At 39.2% G+C, this 12,251-nt stretch overlaps 1 protein-coding gene across 9 annotated transcripts in view; it reads right to left on the bottom strand.

Moving 5' to 3' along the window:
- The window catches only part of OGDH (oxoglutarate dehydrogenase), a 79,821-nt gene that overhangs the window by 9,821 nt on the left and 57,749 nt on the right, over nucleotides 1-12,251 (bottom strand). The gene's annotated exons all lie outside the window — the stretch shown is intronic.

Below are 12,251 nucleotides of genomic sequence, written 5' to 3'. Positions count from 1 at the left end.
ACCCCGGGCCACAGAAGTGGAACGTGCGAATGTAACTGCTGTGCCACTGGGCCGGCCCTATTTAGGTTTTTTTAAAAAAATTGTTTTGTGTTTTCCTATTCAGATAAAATTCATACATGTTCAACATGAGGAATTTGGAAGATAGACAGTATAAAGAATTAAAGTTACCTACAATTCCACCAGCTACAGTGTAAATATTTTGATGTTTTCCTTTCCAGACAATTTTCTTTGCATGTATATACATGCAATATATACTTAAAATTTTGGATCCTATTACTTCTATAATTCTGCACTTTGTTCATTCAACATTATGAGCTCTTTTTCTTTGAAAAGAAAATTTAAAGCCTTCAAAGTACTCACCACTTAGCTGTACTAAAACTTAATTAACTATATATTCATAATTTTATTAAGCATTTAAAATTTATTTTTATGAAATACTTCAAACATATAGAAAGTATGATAATACTGTAATGATCACCCATAAACTCATAACCCAACATGAACAAATCTTAACAGTTTCAGGACCTTTCTTATTCCTTAGAATAAAATAGCACATTTCTGCTATAGCTGGCCCTCACACAGGGAGCGCATCGTTTCCACGTGATGCTATACGTATTTCATACATCCATAAACAATATATAGTATATTCTTAGGCTTGTTGGTAACTTTAAAACTTTGATATAATTTCAAACTTATGAAAAAGTTGAAAGAATAATGCAAAGAACTCCCAGTGTTTACTCAGATTCATCACTTGTTTCCATTTTGCTCCTTTATTATTCATGTTCTTTCCATTACGCACACGCTCACACACCTTTTCCTGAACTATTTCGGGGTAGGTTGCAGACCGTTCCTCTTCCCTGAAGTGAGGACGGCCCCTTACTAGGTAGAGTGTAGGCCCCAGCCCAGGCAAGTGGACATTACAGAATATTGTTATCTAACCCACAGTCTCTACACGCATTCCATCAATTGCCCTAAGATGTCCAGTCTTTCTTCCCTCAGTCCAGTATCCAACTCAGCACATCATCTGCATTAGCTATCACCTCTCCCGTCTCCCTTCAGCTGGAAGGCTTCCCTGCCTTTCTTGGTCTTTCATGGCACTGAAATTTTTGAAGAGTATTTCAGTATCTTTAAACCATGTAGATATACACTCTATGTACCCATGTATGGCATCATACTCTATATGTTGTGCAAATCCTTTGCAATTTGCTTTCTGTTCAACATGTGTATTTATGGTTCATCCAGGTTGAAGCAGGTACTCTGCCTCCTGTAGCAGAGCTTCAGAGTGGCATCTAAGTGCTGAGCAGTGGACACAACAGTCCTTTTATCTACTCTCCTGTTGGTGGGCATTTAATTGTCTCCAACTTGTAGTCAACACACTCTTACTCTACATGTTCTTTTTTTTTCTTTTATTTTTTGAGGAAGATTAGCCCTGAGCTAACATCTGCTGCTAATACTCCTCTTTTTGCTGAAGAAGACTGGCCCTGAGCTAACATCCATGCCCATCTTCCTCTACTTTATATGTGGGACGCCTACCACAGCATGGCTTGCCAAGTGGTGCCATGCGCACAGCCGTGATCCGAACCGGCGAACCCTGGGCCGCCAAAGCGGAACATGCGCACTTAACCGCTGTGCCACAGGGCCGGCCTTACACAGGTTTTCTCCAGCAAACAGAGTTTATCTGCAGAATACCCCTAAGAAGGGAAAACTAAGCCGCAGGGTACAGCATCACAGACTTTCTAAATACCACCAAACTGCTCTCCCAAGTGGTTGCACACTTACCCTACTAGCAGCATAGGAATACCCTGCATTGCTGCTTATGATATTGTGACTATTTCTCCAGAATATTAAATATTTTAATGATTATATAATACCACTTCCTATGGCTTTGCCAAAATTTATGCAAAGACTCTTCTTTGTTGAATGGATAGCTTATTTCCTAATTTTCTAGTATAAATATGGTTTTGACATTCTTATACAAAAATATTTAGCATCTGATGGTTTCCTTACGAGAGAATTCTAGAAGGGGAAATCCTAGGTATGTTCTTAAAGAAACAGAGCCTAGGCAAAGCAGCCACTTCCTCTCCGCCGCAGATCTTACTGACCCCACATCAGGTCATACAAATGATGTCAAAAGCAGTAACATTACCAAAGCCGTAGCTCTTACGGAGGTCTGAGAATTCTTTATTCATTTATGACAAATTGCTTTTACATAATCTCCCTTATCACACTAACTAAAGAAAAGATTAGAAATAGTCAGAAACTGATGAGAACACTAAAAAGTGATGTACCAGGAAGAATTCTGATGAACACTTACAGAGACCTTGAACAATCTCATCACCCATCTGGGTGCCCCACTGAGGGAAATGATCATAATGCACCTTACATCTAGAACCTCATAGAAAGTAAGCAAAGTAAGCTGCTTCGAAATGTTGAGACCTCAGTCCCTCAGCCTCCCTCCCCAGTAGCCACCACTGGCACTGGCTTCTGTTTCTTCAAGCATGTATGTGTGGGTGCACGCGCACACACACACACTCACGTATGCACGCACAGACACGTGTGCACATGCAGACGCAGGTGTACTCCCTATACTGCTCTATACTGCTCTTCCCCACTTAATATATCTTGTGGATCATTTCAACAGTATATACAGATCCCAGTCTTTCAAATAGTTTTATGAATTGTATTAATGATCACAGTTACACGGTGCTTATTTATAGGCCAGGCACTATTCTGTGCATTTTATATACATTACTTTACATGGATTAACTCCTTTAAGCCTTGTAACACATGTATGGACATATCATCATAAACTATTTAACCAGCTCCCTACCAATCTAGAGATGGAAATTTTGATTTCTGGTCTTGCTGCTGCAGTGGTATCTTAAACACATCTCTTAGCAGACATATAGGAGTGAGTGTACTAGTAGGAAAATCCCACTACGTAGAACTGCTGACTTGAGAGCCAGAAGGGACCTTAGAGCCGAATGATTTATCATCTCACTCCTGGTTGGAGCCCTGTCTACTTCAACCCCGTGGCTTGTCCCTGGCTGGAACAGGTGTGACTGCTGGAAGTTCTTCCTTTCATTCAACTGAAACCTGCTTCCTGGTAATTGCTACTCACTGGTGCCGACTCTCCTGTCGCACTCTTTGCTACGTGAATCATTCACTTATCTGAAAAGAGCTCTCATGCCTCCAGGAGTCATCAATCTTCTGGGTCACATGGGCCTAGCTTCCTGGGTCATTCTTTATAGGGTATTGTCCAGACACTGGGCCATCCTAAGACACTCTCCTCTGGACATGGTCTCACTGATGTTCAATCAGAAGGCCAGATTTTCTGTCATAACAAGTTTGACAAACCCAAGGTTTACCTGTGCTGTGTTTGTGTAATGTGATTCTTAAATTGAAACACTATTAAATGTTTATATTGCAAAGAAGGAAGGTTTCAAATCAACGATCTAAGAAACTAGAAAAAGAAGACTAAATTAACCCCAAAGCAAGTAGTAGGAAAGAAATAACAAAGAGCAGAAATCAGTGAAATATAAAGCAGGAAAACAACAGAGAAAATGCAGTGAAACCACAGCTGTTCCTTTGAAAACAACAACAAATCTATAGCCTAGTAGACTGCCCAATAAAAAAAGAGACAAGACACAAACCACCAATATCAGGCACGAGAGAGGGGATCCCACTGCAGATCCTAATAAGAGAACATTACAAACTTCCGGTCATAAATTCTACAACTTAAATGAAATGGACAAATTCCATGAAAGACAGAAATTACCAGAGCTTACTTAAAAAAACCCCAACATTCTTTTTTTTTTTTTTTTTAAAGATTGGCACCTGAGCTAACATCTGTTGCCAATCTTCTTTTTTTCTTTTTCTTCTTCTTTTTCTCCCCAAGGCCCCCGGTATATAGTTGTATATTCTAGCTGTAGGTCCTTCTGGTTGTGCTGTATGGGACGCCGCCTCAGCGTGGCCTGATGAGTGGTGCTATGTCCACACCCAGGATCTAAACTGGTGACACCCAGGGCTGCCGAAGCAGAGTGTGTGAACTTAACCACTCGGCCACAGGGCTGGCCCCAAACCCCAACATTCTTAGAGAAGCTTCCACTTTTGGGAGATGGAGTAGATGTGCCGTTCCTTATTCCTCCTGCTAAGTACAGCTAAGAACCCAGGACATCACACATAGAGCAAACATAAAACTTGGAAGGTAAACAGAAGGTGGCAGACCAGCCAGGGACCTCAGGTCCTGAAGAACAACTTGGTGATAGTTCCCAGGAATGTCTCAGTCCCTCCTATATTCCAGACTGAGTGCCAGAGAAGCAGGCAATCCTGAAATGCCAACAGGCACAGACAAAAAGAAGTCCCAAGGAAAGGTGGCTCTCTCTGGCCAGAAGACCAGGTAGGGGCTGCCTAGCCGGACACAACATTTTTAGACAATTAACCACCCTGCTGCAGCCAACCCCACAGAAAACATGGTGGCCCCACCTTCACCCTTCCCAGCAAAGGCCCAAGAGGGAGCCTAGACTGATGGTAATTAGGTGTCCCCTCACCCTAGTGTCAGTGGAGGCCACATGGGGAGCAGCAGCAAAGCATCCCTGTCCCACCCTGCCTGCCCTCCCCTCCCTGGGTATCAACAGAAGTGGGTGGGGAACCTGCACTCCCAGCCCTGACCCGGCAGTAACAAGTGCCCCGACCCCAACTTGAGAGGTCCAGAGGAAGTTTGCTATAACAGAAGATTTAAATAAGATTCTGAGTTGCATAACATAATGCCCAAGACGTCCCAGTTTCATTTGAAAATCACTTGTCATACTGACAACCAGAAAAATCTCAGCTTGACTGAGAAAAAACAATCATTAGAAGCCAATGCAGAGGAGACACAAATGTTGGAATTATCTGACAAAGACTTTAAGGCAGCCATTGTAAGAATGCTTCAGTGAAAACTATGAACATGTCTGAAACACATGAAAAAACAAACTCTCAGCAAAGACAAAGATCTAAAAAGAACCAAATGGAAATTTTACAAATAAAAAATAAAAAACTGGGGAAAACAACTGAATGGAGGTGCTCTACAGCAGAATGGAGGCGAGAAAGTAAAGAATCAGTGAACTTAAAGATAGAAATTACCCAATCTAAATAAATGAAGAGACTGAAAAAAACAAACATGAACACAGCCTTGGGGACCTGTGGGACCATAACAAAAGGTCTAACATTTGTGTCATTGGGGTCCTAGGAGGAGAGAGAGGATGGGGCTGCATAAATAATATCTGAAATAAGAAACAAGGTCAGTAGAATAAATCTAACCAACGAGATGAGAGACTTGTACACTGAAAACCACAAGACACTGATGAAGGAAACTGAAGAAGACACAAATAGATAGAAAGACATTCCATGCTCATGATTGGAAGAGTTAATATTGTTAAAACGTCCATACTACCCAAAGCAATCCACAGATTTAATGCAATCCCCATCAAAATTCCAATGGCATTTTTCACAGAAATAGAACAAAATTTGTATGGAACCAGAAAAGCCACTGAATAGCCAAAGCAATCTTGAGAAAGAAGAACGAAGCTGGAGGCACCATGTTCCCCGATTTCAAACTTCATTAAAAAGCTACAGTAATCAAAACAGTATGATGTTGGCATAGAAACAGACACACAGATCAATGGAACAGAAGAAAGAGCCCAGAAATAAACCCATGCATGTATGGTCAATTACTTTATGACAAAGGAGCCAAGTATATACAATGGGGAAAGGATAGTCTCTTCAATTAATGGTGCTGGGAAAACCAGACAGCCATGTGCAAAGAATGAAATCAGACCACTATCTTACACCATACACAAAAATTAACAAAAAATGGAATAAAGACTTGAACATAAGACCTGAAACCATAAAACTTCTAGAAGAAAACACAAGTGGTAAAGCTCCTTGACATCAGTCTTGGCAATGATTTTCTGTATTTGACACCAAAAGCAAAGGCAACAAAAGCAAAAATAAACAAGTGGGAGTACATCAAACTAAAAAGCTTCTGCACAGCAAGAGAAACCATCAACAAAACGAAAAGGCAACTTACAGGACAGGAGAAAATATCTGCAAGTTATGTATCTGATAAGGGGTTAATATGTAAAATACACATAGAACTTATACAACTCAATAGCAAAAAACTAAACAATCCAATTAAAAAATGGGCAGAGGACCTGAATAGACATTTTTCTGAAAAAGACATACAAATTGCCAACAGGTACATGAAAAGATGTTCAGCACCACTAATCATCAGGGAAATGCAAATCAAAACCACAATGAGCTACCACCTCACACCTGTTAGAATGGCTGTCAACAAAAAGACAAGAGATAACAAGTAGTGGTGAGGATGTGGAAAAAAGGGAACTCTTGTGCACTGTTGGTGGGAATGTAAATTGGTGCAGCCACTATGGGAAACAGGATGGAGGTTCCTCAAAAAATTAAAAATAGAACTACCATATGATCCAGCTATTCCAATTCTGAGTATTTATCTGAAGAAAACAAACACACTAACTCTTAAAGATATCTGTGCCCCCATGTTCACGCAGCGTTGTTTGCAATAGCCTAGACAAGACTGAGGAAACAATCTAAGTGTCCACCAATGGATGAATGGATAAAGAAATTGTTGCATATATACATAATGGAATAGTATTCAGCCATAAAAAAGAAGGAAATCCTGCCATTTGCAACAACGTGGATGAACCTTGAGATCATTATGTTAAGTAAAATAAGTCAGACAGAGAAAGACAAATACTGTACGATCTCGTTTGTGGAGTCTAAAACAACAACAACAAAAGCTTAAGCTCATAGATACAGATAACAGATTGGTGGTTACTGGTGAGGGGGAGTACAGGATGACCAAAAGGGGTAAGGATAGTTAAAAAAAAAAAAAAAGACTGTCTGAAAATTCCCCCAATTTGTCAAGATACAAATCTACAGATTGACAAAAGCTGAATGATGCCAAGTCATGTCAATGGAGAAAGATAGTCTTTTCGACAAATGATGTAGGAACAAGTATCCATGTGCAAAAGAATAAAGTGGGGCCCCTTCCTTGCACCACACACAAAAGTTAACTCAAAATAGATCACAGATGTAAGAACTAAAACTATAAAGCTCTCAGAGGAAAATATAGGAGTAAAAACAAAACAAAACAAACAAAAACAATTTCTGTGCTTCAAAAGACAACATCAAGAAAGTGAAAAACCCACAGAATGGGAGAAAATATTTGCAAATCATATATCTGATGAAGGGATTGTATCCAGAAGATATATATATAAAGAATTCTTCAAATAAAAAGACAATCCAATTTAAAAATAGGCAAAGGATCTGAAGATTTCTCCAAAGAAGATACACAAATGGCCAATAAACACATGAAAAGATGCTTAACATCATCAGTCATCAGGGAAATGTAAATCAAAACTACAATGAAACACACCCATTTTGATGGCTAGAATAAAAAAAGACAATAACAAGTGTTAGTGAAGAGGTGAAAAAATTAAAATTCTCATCCACTGCTGGTGGGATTGTAAAATGGTACAGCTGCTTGGGAATAGTGTGGCAGCTCCTCAAAAGGTTAACTATAGAGTCACCATGTGACCCAGCAATTCTACTTTTAGGTATAGATCCAAGAGAAATGTGTGTCCACACAAAAACTTGTACATGGAAGTTCACAGCAGCATTATTTTTAAAAGATTCCATTTCTCCTTCTTCTCCCCAACCCGCCCCCCCCCACCCCCCCAGCACACAGTTGTATATATACATACTTTTTAGTTGTGGGTCTTTCTAGTTGTGGCACGTGGGATGCTGCCTCAATATGGCCTGATCAGTGGTGCTAGGTCCACACCCAGGATCCAAAACGGCGAAACTCTGGGCCACCGAAGCAGAGTGCGTGAACTTAATGACTCGGCCACAGGGCTGGCCCCACAGCTGCATTATTTTTAATAGCCAAAAAACAGAAACAATCCAAATGTCCCTCAACTGATAAATGGGTAAATAAAATTATATTTGGCCACGTAATAGAATCCTAAATAGAAGACCTGACATGCTACAATGTGGGTGAACCTTGAAAACATTACACAAAGTGAAAGAGGCCAGTCACAAAGGACCATGTATTATATGATTTGATTAATATGAAATATCCAGAATAGGTAAACCTATAGAGACGGAAAGTAGATCAGTGATTGCTTAGGGCTGGGGAGACTGGGGGGATAGGGCTGTGATAGCTAAAGGATACAGAATTTCTTGAGATGATGAAAATGTTCTAAAATTGACTGTGGTGATAGTAGCACTGTGTGAACACACTAAAAACCAGTGAATTGTAGACTTTAAGTGGGCAAATTGTGTGGTATGTGAATGATAGTCAAGCTGTCAAAAAAAAAAAAAAAAAAAAAAGGGTGAGCAAACCCAAACATAATAAACCCAAAGAAATCCATGTCAAGACATATCATAGTCGAACTTCTGAAAACTGAGGGCAAAGGGAAAAAAATCTTCCCATGAAGAAAACTCTGGGCCCAGAAGTGTTTTACTGGCAAATCCTACCAAACACTTACAGAGGAAATATATCAATCCTACACAAGCTCTTGCAGAAAATAGAAGAGAAGGAAACACTTCCCAACTTATTTTATGAGGCCAGCATTCCCCTGATACCCAAACCAGACAGACATCACAAGAAAACTACAGACTGACATCCTTCATGAACAGACACGAGAATTCCACTTTCAAAAATCAATTAACAGAATTCACCATTAGCAAACCATATGATCATGTCAATAGATACAGAAAACATTTGACAAAAATCAACATCCATTCATGGTACTGTACACAAATTAGGAAGAGAAGGGAGCTTCCTTAGCTTGATAAAGGACCTCTACAAAAACCTACAGATAGCACCATATTTAATAATCAAAGACTGAAAGCTTTCTTCCTAAAGTTGGAACAAGGAAAGATGGCCATTCTCACCATTTCAACATTGTCTTGAGGTCCTAGCCAGGGCAATAAGGTAAGAAAAAGAAATACAAGGCTTGGAAAGGAAGAACTAAGACCATCTCTATTTGAGATCTCATGATTGTCTATAAAGAAAACTCCTAAGAATCCTCAAAAAACCTACTAAAGGTGAATTTAGTAAGGTTGTGGGACACAAAAAATAAAACGTACAAAATACAAACATAAATTGTATTTCTATATCCTACTAACAAATAATTGGAAATCAAAATTTAAAAAAGTACCATTTACAATAGTTTCAAAATAATGAAATATTTACGTATAAATCTAACAATCGAGCAGGATCTGTATGCTGAGAACTACAAACTACCTATGAAGGAAATAAAAGAAAATCTAAATATATGGAGAGATTTACTGTCCTCCCAGATTAGAAGACTCAATATTGTCAAGGTTGTGATTCTTCACAAACTAATCTATTGATTTAACACATTCCTAATCAAATACTATTTTTTTGTAAATGAGCAGAGGATACGAACAGACATTTTTCCAAAGAAGATACACAGATGACCAATAAACACATGAAAAGATGTTCAACATCACTAATCATCAGGGAAATGCAAATCAGAACTACACTAAGATACTACCTTACGTCTGTTAAAATGGCTATAATCATCACCACCAAAAATAACAAATGTTGGAGATGCTGTGGAGAAAAGGGAACCTTCAGACACTGCTGGTAGGAATGCAAACTGGTGCAGCCACTGTGGAAAACAGTATGGAGATTCCTCAAAAAACTAAAAATAGAACTACCATATGACCCAGCTATCCCACTACTGGGTATCTATCCAAACAACTTGAAATCAACAATCCAAAGTAACATATTCGCCCCATGTTCATTGCAGCACTTTTCACAATAGCCAAGACATGGAAACTATCCAAGTGCCCACTGACTGAGGATTGGATAAAGAAGATGTGGTATATATATATATACAATGGAATACTACTTGGCTATAAAAAAAGATAAATTCATCCTATTTGCAACAACATAGAAGGACCTGGAGGGAATTATGCTAAGCAAAATAAGCCAAACTGAGAAAGACAAACACCATATGATTTCACTCATATGTGGAATATGAATAAACACATAGACAAAGAAAATAGGTCAGTGGTTACCAGGGGAAGGGGGTTGGGGGGACACAGGGGGTGAAGGGGAGCACTTATGTGGTGATAGTCAAGAAACAATGTACAACTGGGGGCCAGCCCCGTGGCCAAGTGGTTAAGTTTGCGTGCTCTGCTTTGGTGGCCCAGGGTTTCACCGGTTTGGATCCTGGGCATGGACGTGGCACTGCTCATCAGGCCATGCTGAGGTGGCATCCCACATGCCACAACTAGAAGGACCCACAACTAAAAAATATACAACTATGTACCAGGGGGCTTTGGGGAGAAAGAGGAAAAATAAAGTCTTTTTTCTTTTTTTAAAGATTTTCTTTTTTTCCTTTTTCTCCCCAAAGCCCCCCGGTACATAGTTGTATATTCTTTGTTGTGGGTCCTTCTAGCCATGGCATGTGGGACGCTGCCTCAGCGTGGTTTGACGAGCAGTGCCATGTCCGCACCCAGGATTCGAACCAATGAAACACTGGGCCGCCTGCAGCAGAGAGCGCGAACTTAACCACTAGGCCATGGGGCCAGCCCTTTAAAGTCTTAAAAAAAAAAAAAAGAAAAGAAATAATGTACAACTGAAATCTCACATTGATGTAAACTATTATGAACTCAAAAAAAACAAAAAAAGTTAAACACAGAAAGACCACATGACCCAGCAAATCTACTCCCAGGCGTGTACCTGAGAAAAATGAAAATATATGTCCACACAAAAACTTACACACAAATGTTCACAGCAGTATTATTCACAATTGCCAGAAAGTGGAAACAATCCAAATGTCCATAAAAAAAATACTATTTTTTCTGTGTGCAAACTGACAAGCTGATTCTAAAATTTATATGAAAAAGCAAACAACTTAGAATAGCTAAAACAATTTTGAAAGATAACCAAGTTGGAGGACTCATACAACCCAATTTTATGACTGACAATAAATCTCCAGTATCAAAACAGTGTGATGTTGGCAAAAGGACAGACACACAGATCAATGGAAAAGAACAAAGAATCAGAATAGACCCACATATACATGGACAATTCATTTTCAACAAAGGATAATCCTTTCAATAAATTGTATTGGAACAATTGGACACTGATAAGCAAGAAAAAAACTTCAAAACTCAAAATATATCATAGACTTAAATATAAAATTATAAAACTTCTAGTAAGGCGGGGGAAAATCTTTGTGATCTTGGTAAGGCAAAGTTTTCTTATATCCAAACCAAAAATATGATCCATAAAAGAGAAAATTCATAAATTGGACTTTATCAAATAAAAAGCTTTTGCTCCATGAAAGATACTGGTAGGAGAATGAAGACAAGCCACAGAGTGGAAGAAAATCTTTGTAAAACACATCTGTGATAAGGGACTTGTATCCAGAATATATAAGAACTCTCAAACAATAAAGCAAACAGCCTCCCCTACCAAATGGGCAAAATACTGATCAAATCCTTTACCAAAGAAGATACAGTGAGGGCTGGTTTGTGTAGGAAAAGGTGTTCAACATCTTCCGTCTTGAGGGAAATGCAGAGTAAACCACAAGAGATACTACAGACTTATCAGAATGGCTAAAATACAAAAATACTGACAATACTTTGAGCTAGCAAGGACGTGGAGCAAGTGGAACTCATTCACTGCAAAATAGTACAGACGTCTTGGAAAATAGTTCAGCAGTTTTTTATAAAGTATAACATACACTTAATATATGATCCACCGTAATTCCACTTCTAGGTATTTACAAAGGAAAAGAAAAACTGATGTACACACCAAAATCTGTATGTGAATGTTTACAGTGGCTTTAATTCTAACTGCCAAAAGCTGAAAAGAATCCAAATTCCCTTTAATGGGGACTGGACAAACTGTGGTACAACCATGCAACCAAGTGCTATGCAGCAACTGAAGGAACAAGCCATGGCCACCCTCAAGAACACAGATGAATGCCAAGTGGGTCATGCTGAAGGGGAGCTGCCTGACTCAAAAGGCCACAGACCGCAGGTCTCCGTTTATTAGACATTCTGGAAAAGGCAAAATCATAGGGTTTGAAAAAGAGTCTTTTCTGGAGTAATTAGACTTTCCTATCTTGATGGTTACATGACTATAAGCATTTGTCAAAACTCAGAGAACTACACAGCAAAATAGG

This window comes from Equus przewalskii, chromosome 4, assembly GCF_037783145.1.
Source record: "Equus przewalskii isolate Varuska chromosome 4, EquPr2, whole genome shotgun sequence".
Classification (NCBI taxonomy): Eukaryota; Metazoa; Chordata; class Mammalia; order Perissodactyla; family Equidae; genus Equus; species Equus przewalskii.
The sequence above is the reverse complement of the archived record's forward strand: the minus strand, read 5'-3'. Positions and strand labels throughout refer to the sequence as shown.